Source organism: Macaca thibetana, chromosome 1 (assembly GCF_024542745.1).
Source record: "Macaca thibetana thibetana isolate TM-01 chromosome 1, ASM2454274v1, whole genome shotgun sequence".
Classification (NCBI taxonomy): domain Eukaryota; kingdom Metazoa; phylum Chordata; class Mammalia; order Primates; family Cercopithecidae; genus Macaca; species Macaca thibetana.
In genome coordinates this window covers 215,127,066-215,140,444 of record NC_065578.1, presented here as the reverse complement: position 1 = coordinate 215,140,444, position 13,379 = coordinate 215,127,066, and the positions used below count along the sequence as shown (strand labels likewise).

At 37.7% G+C, this 13,379-nt stretch overlaps 1 protein-coding gene across 4 annotated transcripts in view; it reads left to right on the top strand.

The window, feature by feature from the left end:
* The window catches only part of AKT3 (AKT serine/threonine kinase 3), a 362,334-nt gene that overhangs the window by 108,664 nt on the left and 240,291 nt on the right, over positions 1-13,379 (top strand). The window contains exon 1 of one of the 4 annotated variants that reach the window (XM_050771526.1): positions 519-2,461. The exons of the other annotated variants lie outside the window; for them this stretch is intronic. The gene's annotated coding sequence lies outside the window, so the exon portion shown is untranslated. Of the gene's footprint in view, positions 1-518; positions 2,462-13,379 lie in introns of those variants that run through there. 4 annotated transcript variants of the gene reach the window in all.

Sequence of the window (13,379 nt, the reverse complement as noted above, 5' to 3'; positions counted from 1 at the left end):
TAGTGTTAATACACAGATTACTCACAGTCTAATTGGAATAAAAATATTTAGAAAAATAAAGTCCTTTTCATCTTTAATTTCTAATTCTTTGCACAAAAGTAATTTTTTGGAAAAGCTGTTTCTTATACTTGGTTTCATTTTAGAAAGAATTCCCAGGAACCAAAAGTAAGCCTGAGTTTGTACCAAGGTAGGAAGTATTTTACATTTTATCATGTCTGCTAGTCGTCTTCTATTAAATTACTTAAGCAACTTTTTATTATAGGAAATTTGGAAATATGAGATGTTTAGCACAAGGAAATGATCTTAAATGGAACAAAACTGGTTAAGAAATTGAAGTGAATAAAAAGCATGTTATGAAAATATGCAACACTCTTATTGACCTAATTAAAATAGCTTATATAAGATTATTGTTGGACTATGTCCTATAAACTTACAAGGGAAATCTTGATTCCCTCTCTTTAACTCCTTATAGTTATTGCCAAGAATAATATTCTTACATGTATATTTTTACAAATATGTATGATAGAATTGTCACTGTAAAAAAGTTTTATTTTTAAAAATATTGGCATGAGAAACAGATGAATGCTTCTTAATAAAGTTTTGAAATAGTTATTTATTAGTGTTACTGGAAATGGGTGATTTAGTGTCACTTTTTGGGTCATGTGGATTTGTTTTGAGAGAGAAACAGAGAAACACTCAAGGAAACAAAAATCAACAAAGAGTAACAAAATTTCTGCAGAGAATACAGGTACCTGCATGCATGAAACAAAGGTCCTATCATGAAAATACTAAAAGTCTTTGAAGAACTAGGCTGGAGTTTATACTGCTAGTATTCTTTACTGACGATATAAGGAACATACAGTTATATATGTGATGAAATGGACATTAATGATATACATTTCCCAGATGTAGGGCTAACATTTCCTTCAAAAGTCAGATTTCCAGGTGTTTCATAGCTTGAACAATTATTTTATGAGACCCCTCCGCTCAAGTTTTATACCCTAGAACTTAATAAATGTGCCTGGAAATTTTATGTAGATGAAGGATTGGGGTTTCTAGAGGTCATGGTGTAAGTCATTCTTTCCTACCTGGCCTTTGTACAATATCAGATACAAAATGAAGAGCAAAGATAGAGGCTGGAACGTACCTACTAATGATAAAAGTCCAAGTGGAGGTCTTAGTTTGAGAGCCAAATGACCTGCTGATTGAATTGCAGAACCAGGCCAACTTTTTAAATCTCACTTCATAAATAAGACAGTGCCATAGAGCAGGGGTCTTTTTCTGTAAAGGGCCAGATGTAAGTGTCTTTGTAGGCATTGTGGTTTTTGTTACAATTGTAGCTACTCTGTGATTGTAATGCAAGAAAATAGATAGGCAACAGGTAAGCTAATGAGAGTTCCAATAAAACTTTATTTAGAAAAACAGGCATCAGCCTTTTGTAGTTTGCTGATCTCTTGCATAGAAGAAAAAGGCACATTTGCATTTTCTGCAGCCTACTAGTTTCAGCAGGAAAACGGGGGTCCAGCAGAATCCTGCAAACCAAGGATTTTTCCTCACCCGTTTTTCACCAGATAAAATACTCCATCTTACCAGAATTAGAGGGAGTAAAGGGAGAGAAAGAAACCTGAAATAATACTAATGAGCTCTCCTTGTAAGAAGTGGGGCCAATGCTTTTCTCACAAGTCCCTTGACACTAGAATTTACTCTGTTGCTCAGGTATACTGCCCTTCCAGTGGACTCAGAAGAACCTATAAAACACAAAGTATTACTTTGTACTGCATTTTCCAAACTTGAAAGTCTCAGTGTTTTGGTGCTGATTTTGGCATAGTTTCTCTTATTTTTTGGTTAGTGATAGTAAAACCATGTAATGAGCTCCCGGGAAGACCCTTCTCTTCCGGCCACATGTGGTGACATGAGGACTTGCCTTTGGCATATTTTGGGTAGCTCAGATTACTCTGTGGATTGATTCATATTTTTTGAGTGCCTACAAAGTATGAGGTATTTGGATAAATGCTGGGGATACAATAATGAGCAATAGTGACCCAGTTCTTACCCTCACAAGAGCTTGTGCTGTGTAACAGAAAGGGCTCTAAAAAGAAGAAGTGATCTCTGATTCGAAACCTGAGGGACTAGCAGCACATGCCAAAGGGGACAAAGTTGAGCATGTTCCGGGATTTGGAGAAAGCATCTTTTACCCGGGGAACAGAGTGTAAGGGGAAAGTGGAGATGGCTCAGGCTGGAAAAGGAGGAGGGAGCCTCGGTTGCAAAACCTCTGTAAGCACTTGGGTTTTGTCAGATCAGCGGGACGTGGTTGAGGGGCTTTAAAGCCATAAGATGATGTGAATGATCTCTATTTTTGAATATATTCAGTCTAGGTTAGAAGAGGCAAAAATTGAAGACCTACAGTTGTACTGTTCAACAAGGTAGACGTGGGCCAAAGTGGCTGCTGAGCACCTGAAAGGTAACTAGTGTGATGAGGAGCGAGTTTTACAGTTTAGTTAATTTTGATTTAAAAATTTAACTTACAATTTTGGGCAATATGTTTTCCTTTAACTTTAGTATTTTGATTGGACTATTATTGAAAATTATTATTGAAAATTTAGAGTCTAAATTGACCTATATTATAGTGTAAAATTCACGCTGGATTTTGAGTTCATGATATAAAAAACAAGAATGTAAAATATCTCAATTTTTTCTATTGGTTGTATGTTGAAATGATCGTATTTTGGATGTATTTGGTAAAATACATTATTCAATTTAATTTTACTCTTTTTTTTTGCTCTTTTATGTATGGCTTTTAGAAAATTTAAAATTATATGTATGTGTCACATTATGTGTCTTATTGGACTACTCTGGCCCGATACCAGTTCAGAGGCTCTCATAGGAATCCAGATGAGAGATCACCATGATCTGTACTAGGGTTGGGGCAGCAGCATAAGGTGGGTGAATTTGGGAGTGATCTAGGAAATAAAACACAGGATTTGCCATTTGATTAAATGAGAGAGATGGTGAATTCGTTACAAGGAAGGAAAAGGGAACCTCCAAGCACAAAAATACAAGAAAATATATGGTAGCGGAATGGCAGATTCAGATACGTAAACAAACAAAAACAACGCATGTTATTTTTTATTGACAAACTAAAATAACGTAGTTAAAACAGTACTCTTCTACCATTGGATTTTAGCATTTTTAATGTTTGCTTTTTAGTATATATTACCTACTAATTGCTTCCTTAGAGTTATATAATTTTGCATGTCTTAGATTGTAACTGAACACTAGATTTTACAACATAATGGTTTGCCGTCTTTATTTCCGTGTCAGTATCTAGTCATCCTCAGCCAGTACAAAGTGGGAAGTGGGACTGGAGATGTTTATGTATACTTTTGAGCACATAAATTCTCTAAACATTTTCACATTTGATAATATAAAATTTATTTACATTTTCTTTAAGGTGAAGCTTATTCCTTCTTAAAAGAACAAGTACTTTATTTACACGTGACGGTTTACTAGACCCCTCCCTAAACTTGAAGCCCTAACAGTATCTGATGAATGTTAAACGTCTAATACTTTCCTCCATTGTCCTCCTAAGAAATAAGATGCATTTCTAGCTTCATTTTCCAGTCTCTTAAGCTTATGAAAGTAGTCGAGACAGTTTGTTGACCCCAAAGAGACCTTTTAGTCTCTGGCTTGTTAGACAACAGGGTCTGTACTCTTCATTGGCATTCAGATCACAGGCAGCCACTGGGCTCAGTGCAAAGCCAAGCACAGCTTTAGGATTTAGACAAAGCCACCCTGGCAAAGGAACCCAGTTGTCAGGGTAGCTGGCTGTATTGTAAAGAACTGTTGCATAATGGAGAGACCAAGTAGAACTATTAGGATGCAAATGTGAAAAAAATGGTGGAGCTAACCTGCAAAAACAAACATTTCTTTTTTGGTGAAGAGTCTAGTCATTGTTGCTTTCTTCTGTTTTAACTTCTCTGGGCCAGGGATGTAGTTGGTGCAATTTGAGTATATTAGTTATCTTCAGTCATAATGCTACCCTATATTACTTTAAAATGAAGAGTTAATTTGTAGGAAGAGACCACAGTACTTCAATGTTTTGGAATCTTTTCATAATTTATAAGTGCATCCTACTTTAGTCTAGATCAATTTTATATGTGATTTTTATTCTAGATTAGATGGGAAATCCTTTTTGCTCTTGATTTTATTTCATCTGATTTATAACAAAATATCGTTCTAATCATTATCATCCAATGACTTCTCCCAGTGGATTCTCATAAGTTGTCCTATTTATTGTAGAATTTTTGGCTGAAGAGGAAAGCTGTTGAAATCCTTAAAACAAGAATTGCTTTATTTTACTGATGTCTTATGGAAGTCTACCCTGTCCCTTTTCTCCTTTTCACTTTCTTTTGTTTGTTCATCCCTGCATTGAGTGCTCACTTTTTCTTTTGCTTTCTACTTCTTCCTTAGTTCTTTCTACTTTTCATCTTTCTTAGCAAAACATTATAGAACCCACACTTTGATAAATGCTGTGGTAGGGAAAGGGAAATAATACTAGTAAGAAGAAGAAGGAGTAACAGAAGGGGCTCCTAACCTGGATTTAGGAGTCAGGGAATAACAGTTACACCCGTGCCTTACTGAGCTGTTACTACATGCCAAGCACTATTTTTGGTGTTTTACCTGAATTAATCTCATTTAATTCTCACAGCAACCTTATGAGGAAAGCGCTGTCATCCCAATTTTGCAGGTGAGTACGAGGCACAGAGAAATAAAGTGACTTATCCAAACTCACATTTTGTGTATGATAGAGCCAAGAAAGGCTTTCTAGAAGTTTTGAGTGTGAAGCTGAGATCCAAAGGTAGAGTAAGAGTTGCCTGGTACACTGGGAATGGAAGCAGGTTATGGGAAGAGGGACCAGCAAAAGTGTGACCGAAAGGACTCTTGCACCTTTCTGGAAGTGAAAGTAGATTAGTAGGGTTTGAGGGATTCTGTGAGAAAGGGACTAGTGAGAAATGATGCTGGAAAGATTACTCTGTGTTCAGATAATTTACATATGTTATTTGTGTGTGATGGTTCATTTATTCAGCAAATACTTGTGTCTATGAAATGCCAGTTACATGGCTGTTATCTGTTGGGAAGGTGGAAAGAAAATAGCAAAATAGGGGTGGCATACATCTGGACTTTGAGGTGTTTTAAAGTAGATGAATCTTAAGCAAAGTCTTAGTATGTCTGTTTTGTTTCAAATCAGCATATGCCCTGACTTTCTCATTTTGTTGTGAGCTTCCATTTCCTTATCTTTGAGCTTAGTACTTGCAAGGCTCCTAATTTCTTTAAGATTGCCGTATAATACCATTCACTTCATTCTTGTTTTGGTTTGCCTTTGAAACAGCTTTAAGAACAAAATATCCCTATAGTTGTTATTTTTCTGACTTTTAAACCTTTATTGGTAGAGCCATTCTTTTTTCTAATTCTTGCTTTTCATTTTCTTCCAGGACTATGATTCCTTTAGCCTTCTTTAGTTCCTTTCTTTCTAGTAAATTCCATTAACATTGGGCATCAAGTACAGCCATTTAAGGCCTTTTGTGTTTTTCTTGACCTCAGTTTTTTGGAATCTGAATGTTGATTTATCACTACTGATAATGATCGGCAATTGTAATTTCTGACATTGATTGCTTACTATGGTATGTGCCAGGCACTATGCTAATTGATTTATATAAAATAACTTAAGCTTTATAACAACTTTCTGTGGTAGGTGTTACCAAACTATTATCATCCAGTTTTCTAGTGAAAGAAGTGGGAGTTTCAGAGGGATTAATGTTATCCAGGTTACACTGATAATAAGTGACAGAGCCAGGATTTGAATCCGTGTATTTGACTACAGAGCATATACTTTTTACCCCCATCTCGAGCTTTCTGTCTAGCACTTGCATTTTCTTATTTTTACAGATTAAAAAAAGTATGTGGCAGATGGTTTAGGCTAAATATAACCAAGGCTAAATGCATCTCCCCCTAAATTACTTACCACTGTACTTAATATTTATTTAGGATGTATTTTGTGTTTAGCACTAGCAAAAGGAAGTAATTTTACTTTTTAATAATATTTGAAATACTTACTTTGAACTTCAAATTCATTCTCCCATTCTATTTATTCTTCCATGGCACTGTCTCAAACACCTGTCATTGGCTTCTCTCCTCTACAGTTTGACCCATTAGTTGGGTTTACATTTGTTTCCCACAGGTGATTGTGGCGAGCATGCACCCATTTTTGCAGCTGTCTAATAAAAAGATGGATGCTAACTCATGCTAACGGTTGTTGCTAGGTATGCCACAGTAGACTCTAATAAAGAAAAATGGTGAAAAACATTATGAGAGGAAACACAACAAAATATTTTTCTGGGTATAAAGTAATGTTACAAATTGCTTTTGGTATGAGTAGCCTGTTGTTAAAGTTTCAAATATCATACTTAGATGATATTTTTAGAAACATCTTGAAAAATAGTCATGTGGTGCAGAATGATGTTTCAGTCAGCGATGGACTGCATATATGACAGCGATCCCATAAGATTATAATGGAACTAAAAAATTCTTACTGCCTAGGGACATAACATCATAGCACAGTGCATTATGTTTTTATGGTGATGGTGGTGTAAACCAACCTATTGCATTGCCAGTTTGGTATAAAAGTATAGCACATACAATTTTATACATTTCACAGTACTTGATAATGATAATAAATGACCGTGTTACTGGTTTATATATTTATTATACTGTTGTCATTTCAGAGTGTACTCTCTCTACTTACTTTTTTTTCCTTTTTTAAAGGTTAACAGTAAAACAGTCTCATGCAGGTCCTTCAGGATGTATTACAGAAGAAGGCGTTGTTATTGGAGATGACAGCCCCATGCACATTATTGCCCCCAAAAGCCCTCCACTGGGACGAGATGTGGAGGAGGACAGTGATATTGATGATCCTGACCCTGTGTAGATCTAGGCTAATATGTATGTTTATATCTAAGTTTTTAACAAAAAAGTAAAAAAAAATTTTAAATAGAAAAAAAGCTTATAGAATAAGGATATAAAGAAAGAAAATATTTTTGTACAGCTGTACACTGTATTTGTGCTTTAAGCTAAGTGTTATTACCAGAGTCAAAAAGCTAAAACATTAAAAAGTTTATAAAGTAAAAAAGTTACAGTAAGCTAAGGTGAATTTATTATTGAAGAAAAAAATATTTTATTATTGTAGCCTAAGGGTACAGTGTTGATGAAGTCCACAGTAGTCTACAGTAATATACTAGACCTTCATATTCACTCACCACTGATTCACCCAGAGTCACTTGTAGTCCTAACAAGCCCCATTCATGGTAAGTGCCCTAGAGAGGTGTACCACTTTTTTTTTTTAAACCCTGTGTACTGTATTTTTACTGTACCTTCTCTGTTTAGATTTGTCTAGATACACAGATACCATTGTGTTAGAACTGCCTATAGTATTCAGTACAGTAACATGTTGTTCAGGTTTGTAGCCTAAAATCTAGGTGTTTCTATGATGTTCACTTGGTGAGGAAATTGCCTAATGATGCATTTCTCAGAATGTATCCCCATCATTAAGCAATGCCTGAGTGTAATGGAGTAATGTGACCTGGTATTCTTTTTCCTTTTCATAGTTCACACTGTATATTTTTAAACAGTACTTCAGCGTTTCAGTTTATTTGTGAACTTCGATTTGTGCAGTCATTTACACATTCATACATACATTCATTCACTCTTTCATCAATTCTTTATTGATGAAATATTATTTACTGGAAGTGCCAGTGAGGTACAGGAGATACAGCAGCACACAGTGCTGAAATAGTCACAGCCCTGATGGACTTGACAGTGCATTTATCATTGGATTGGATTGAAGAGAATTAGCTACTTTTTTTCTGTTGAGAGTTCATGCCATATTTGACTTTTGGATTTTCTGAGATTTATATTAATACATTTGAAAATCTTGGTTTTAGAATTAGACTGATGGTTACAGGTGTACTCAGTTTATTGTGCTTTGTTTAATTGCACTTTGCACATATTGCATTTTGTACAAATTGAAGGTTTGTGGCAACTCTGTTGAGCAAGTCTGTCTGTGTCATTTTTTCCAACAGCATATGCTCACTTCATTAGCATTTTTGGCAAAAAGTTTTTAATTAAGATACGTACTTTTTAAAAGACATAATGCTGTTGCACATTTAATAGACTAGAGTGTAGTGTAAATATAACTTTTATATGAGCTGGGAAACCAGAATTTCATGTAACTTGCTTTATTGCCATATTTATTGTAGAGGTCTGTAACTGAACCCAGAAGCTGTCTGAGATATAACTTGTATACAGATTTTGATTTGGTCACTACATATGTTTATGATTGTTAGGTTATACTTATTGGCATTCTGAAAGTTTCCTTTTTTCACTTAGTATTGTTTTTGTGCTCTGTCTGTGTGCAATGTAGTTACAGCTGTAGCTAAAGCTATTGGTAAGTTATGCCTTTTAGCTGCTGTGTAGTATTCCATTTGAATATGTAGTACTACTTTTTGTTTATTCTTTAATTGATAGACTTTTAGATTATTTCCCCCTTCTCTCTTCTAGTCAGTTAATACCACAATAATTGAGGTCTCTTATGACTCAAAACTTTAAACAGCTTTGAAAAAGAACAATCTTTTGTCTCATTAATGTATATTTTAAAATAGAAGTATTTGAATTTTGCCTTTAGTATTTGTGATATTTTGCAGAAAGTTCCAGTTGAGTTAGTTTAAATTGAGTCTAGTTTGTGAGCTTTTCATACCTTACCAGTAAAAGTCCTGAACTGGTCATTTTACTTGGAGTGTATGAATTGGCATAGCACAGTACTGAACAGGTAAAAGGAAACAAAGTATAGGAAAGCAGCTAATTATAGTAATTGCAGCTGGTTTCAAAGTACTTCTAACAGTTTGTGCATAATGCTTACTTGAAAGCATCAAATGGGTGCTAGTTGTGAAATAGAACACCTGTTTGTTGTTGAGCATGTGTTTATGCAGATGATCGTTGTTGTCAAAGCACCTTGATGTAGAGTAGTCCTGTTTACATTTACATTCTCCCCAAAGGATTAACAGTGTTCTCTCAATAAATTTGCAGTCTATTCTCCTCTCAAAGGCTGCTGTTTGGAGGGTGGTGTGAAAGAGGCAACAAGTGCTTGCTAATCACTTGAATGTACATAATGAGCTACAGTCTGCTGCACTGGTTTCTTGTAGAACCAAAACAATACTGATAGGCAAATGCACGTAACAATAGATGTGTCACCATATAGTCCTTGAGAGTGCTTGTTGTTTGTTCATTGGTATTTATTATTTATTTTTCTCAACATGAGTTAAATTTTTATTATCAGTACACAAACTCACTAAATAAACCAGTGTGTTATATAACAACTCTGTCATCACTGAGAAGCAGTGTTGTAAATTTCTAGACTACCTAGAGTCTCAGGGTATTATTTAAAAACCCATTTGCTGTATTTAGTAATTCCAAAGATTGAGAAACATCCAGTCAGCCACCATCTCTTCCCTTTGGTAGACTCAGCAAGGGAGTGGGGAAGCTTTTTAATGGGAAAAAGAGGCAGCTTTAGGTATGCTCTGGTTGGAAGGCTGCTGGCATGGGAAAGCTGGAGGTGTGGGTATCTTGTGTGACTGGTCTGGGCAGCATCTTAGCTTTTTCTGCTTGGTCCTGGGTTGTTATTGCCCAAGTCCTGACTGTTCTGGGCTCTTGGCTGCAGAGTTTGTGGTTTGCCATCCTGCATTGGTTGCAAAGGTTGTGGCTCAGAGTTCTGTGGTTATATATGATCTCACTGCTGTCCATTTTATATTCAGCCTCTCAGTGGGTAGTGTTGTTAAGATGAGGTGAAATTTATTTAGAAAAAAATGTAAATCTATATGAAGAACAATATTAAGTAAATAATGTAGATGGCATGTGAATATAACACAAATTGTGAAGGTGGTAAATGAAATTAGGAAGAAAGGAAAAACTGTTACATGGTAATTATATATGAGGCATTTCACTGAGTGTTTTCCCATTTTATTTCATTTTATCCTCTTCAAAGCTCTGTAAGTACAGTATCATAATCCTGAAATTATAAATGAGGATTCTGAGGGTTAGCGAAGTAGATTGGTCCGTGGTTGCGCAGCTAATAAACAGGAGCTAGAATTCCAACCCAGAGCTTGCTGACTTGAGCTTACTGACTTAAACTTACTGACTTTTGACTCTAAAAAGAGGCACAAACTATTAGTTTACAAATGCGATCATTCCATGAACTGAGACTTTTCAGTGCTTCACTTCTAGTGCCTTCTATTTCTCTTCACAGAACACTCTTTTTGGATAAAGAGGGTTTAAAAAATAATCTCTCTATTGATTTTTAAATAGCTGCGGTGGCTAGTTTCCAAGTCTGCAACTATGTCCTTGCTTGTCTCAAGTTGGCCTCACTATGTGCGTAGAGGACGCCTTGGCTTATCCTAGTTACTGTTGCTCTACTGAGACCATCCAGTAAGAGTGACTCAGAGCTTGCTATTACCTCTTCTTGCCCCTTAGTTCCTGTTGTATATCAAACCAAGTGTTTTCTAAATTCTTGTAGACTCTTTGTTCTCTGTTGCCTTATTATTGGTGATACTGCATGCCATTTATCTTAAAAGTATGGATGGTAGAAAACATGAACTGCTACAACATCATAATATGTATCTACAGCAGGCTATTATATATTTTTTTGCTTTCATTTTGGCTTGTGGTAGATGCTTGCATATAAAATTTTATGCCATGAGCAGAAATAATCGAAATGTCATGGAATCCTTCAGGTGTCACTTTGCCAGCCGGGAACCTTTGTGGCCTGTGGCGCTCTTGCTTGAGTTTCGCTCACTCCCCCTGTGCTCGTTCCACCCACTCAGCCCGGCAGGCTGCACTCAGTTTGCCCAACCCGGATCGCATGCCTGACGAGGGCAAGCCAGGCGTAGAGCAGTGAAGGGTGTGTGAGAGAGCTAACACAGGGTGCGGCCACAGTGTGCAGCCAGGCGTGCTGGCTGCTGTGGTGGGGCGGGCAGCTCTGGGTGCTGGCACAGGTGCCAGCTCCTTGCCAGACTGCAGCTGGACCAGACGTGCCACACGCAGTTTCTGGTGCAGTTTCTGCTGCCTGGAAGAGGGGGATGTGGTGGCACCCACCAACTTGGGGATGCCAGCAACTGCAGAGCCTCAAGGAGTGGGTGAGGCACGCTCTCTCATTCTCACCACCCGCGGCTTGGCGAGCAGGGGGAGCATGTTTCAGCTTGTTCAGTCCCACCACCTCACCCCAGCCAGCGGCTCCCAGGCTGGCCCAGCTCCACTGCCACTTCCTGTCACATGGGGCAGCTGCCCAATGCAGGCAGAAGGCAGGAGGTCTATAGTGTTACAGCTCTGGCTCAGGAAATCCTGAGGTCTGGGCTCCCAGAAATGTCACTGCTCTTCACTCCTGCAGTCCAGCAAATGGGAGCATGTCACCACCCACAGTTCGGTGAGCTGTCAAGCGTTGCAGCCCTGTTCATGCCCACTGTTGGGTGGGTCCTGAATTCTGGTCCTTTGTCCAGGAAGAATGAGGTTATGTGGACAACTGGAAGGTGAGCAAGGTGGAGAAGTTTTACTGAGTGACAGAACAGCTCTGCAGAGATGAGACCCAAAGAGGACAGACAGCTCCTAAAGGTGTTCCTGACTTGTGTTTGAGTTCAGCTGAAGCTGGGGTTTTTATGGGCGCTGAATGGAGGAAGTGCGTGCTGATTGGTCCACGGGCAGGAGGACGTGTGTGCTGAGTGGTCCATGAGTGGACCTGGAAAAAATACCGTTTGATTGGCTGAAAGACATAAAGGAAATTCGCCCTCCAGGTTGTGGATTCCACCTGGAACTGGCAGCCAGGTTTTCAGGCTTCATGCTGTGTGTGGCCTGAAGGTTGGGTTTCACTGGGGACCTGTCCCAATCTGCCTAGGAGTTTGTCTGCCTCTTGCCACTATCACAATTTTATTTCTGAAATACACAAATATTTAAAGCTGTTAGGAAGGTGTCAGTAGAGAGACTTGGAAAATACAGGCAAGATGAAAGTAAATTATTCTGGTAATAAAATAACCCATTCTCATTAGGGAAAATGAAAAATATACATAAAGAAGAACACTATAATCTATAATCTATTGTCCAGAGATATTACTAATATTTTATGTCTCCGTAATCTTTTGTCTATGCAGATATTTTTATATTTTTAAAATCAAACATTTGGAATTTTATATCTTGCTTTTTTTCTCTTAATATTGTAAACATTTTCCCATATCATTAAGGACTTTTAATAGCATTTTATAATTATTTACCTAACAGTTCTCCCTGATTATTAGACAGTTAAGATAGATTTCAGATCTTTTTTTAAGGTAGACTTTTGTGCGTGAAATTACTGGCTCAAAGGATATGGTTACTTTCATGTCTGTTTATAATCTATGAGGCACTTGATTTTTTTTACTGGAAAGGTTGTACCAATTTATGTTCTCACCATATTCTCATGCTTTAAACTCAGTGCATATGCTCTTATTTTCACTAGTATTTTGAATTCCATCCTTTTAATCTTTTCAAAATCTCAACTTTAATTATTCCCTCTCTTGTTACCAGTCTGTCCCTCTCTGCTTTATCGTTCACACCGGCATATAAAGGTGCGATAGTATCTTCCATCCTAAAAAGAAAAGCCCCCTCTTGACACATTACTTCCCGTTCCACTGCTGCCTCTATTTCTGCTTTCCTTTTAATAAAATTTATTGCATGGTTTGTCCACACTGGCATCTTTCATATTCTCACCTTGTAGTTAGTTTTCTGCTCTAAATTCTAGTTTATTTGGATTTCTTACCCTCTGAAGAGTCTAGTAAAAATCGTTGACATCTGCGTGAACATTTTTCTCTTTCTTTTTCTCCATCTCTTAATATCATTCAGCACAAGTAGCAACTCAATTCTCGAAACCCAGTCTTGGTTTCTCCTAACTCATTGGCTCTTCCTTTCTGATCTTTTATCATTTCTTTTTTTTTTTTTGAGACGGAGTCTCGCTCTGTCCCCTAGGCTGGAGCATAGTGGCCGGATCTCAGCTCACTGCAAGCTCCGCCTTCCGGGTCTACGCCATTCTCCTGCCTCAGCCTCCCGAGTAGCTGGGACTACAGGCGCCCGCCACCTCGCCCGGCTAGTTTTTTGTATTTTTTTTTTTAGTAGAGACGGGGTTTCACCGTGTTAGCCAGGCTGGTCTCGATCTACTTGACCTCGTGATCCGCCCGTCTCGGCCTCCCAAAGTGCTGGGATTACAGGCTTGAGCCACCGCGCCCGGCCTATCATTTCTTGATACACTACCT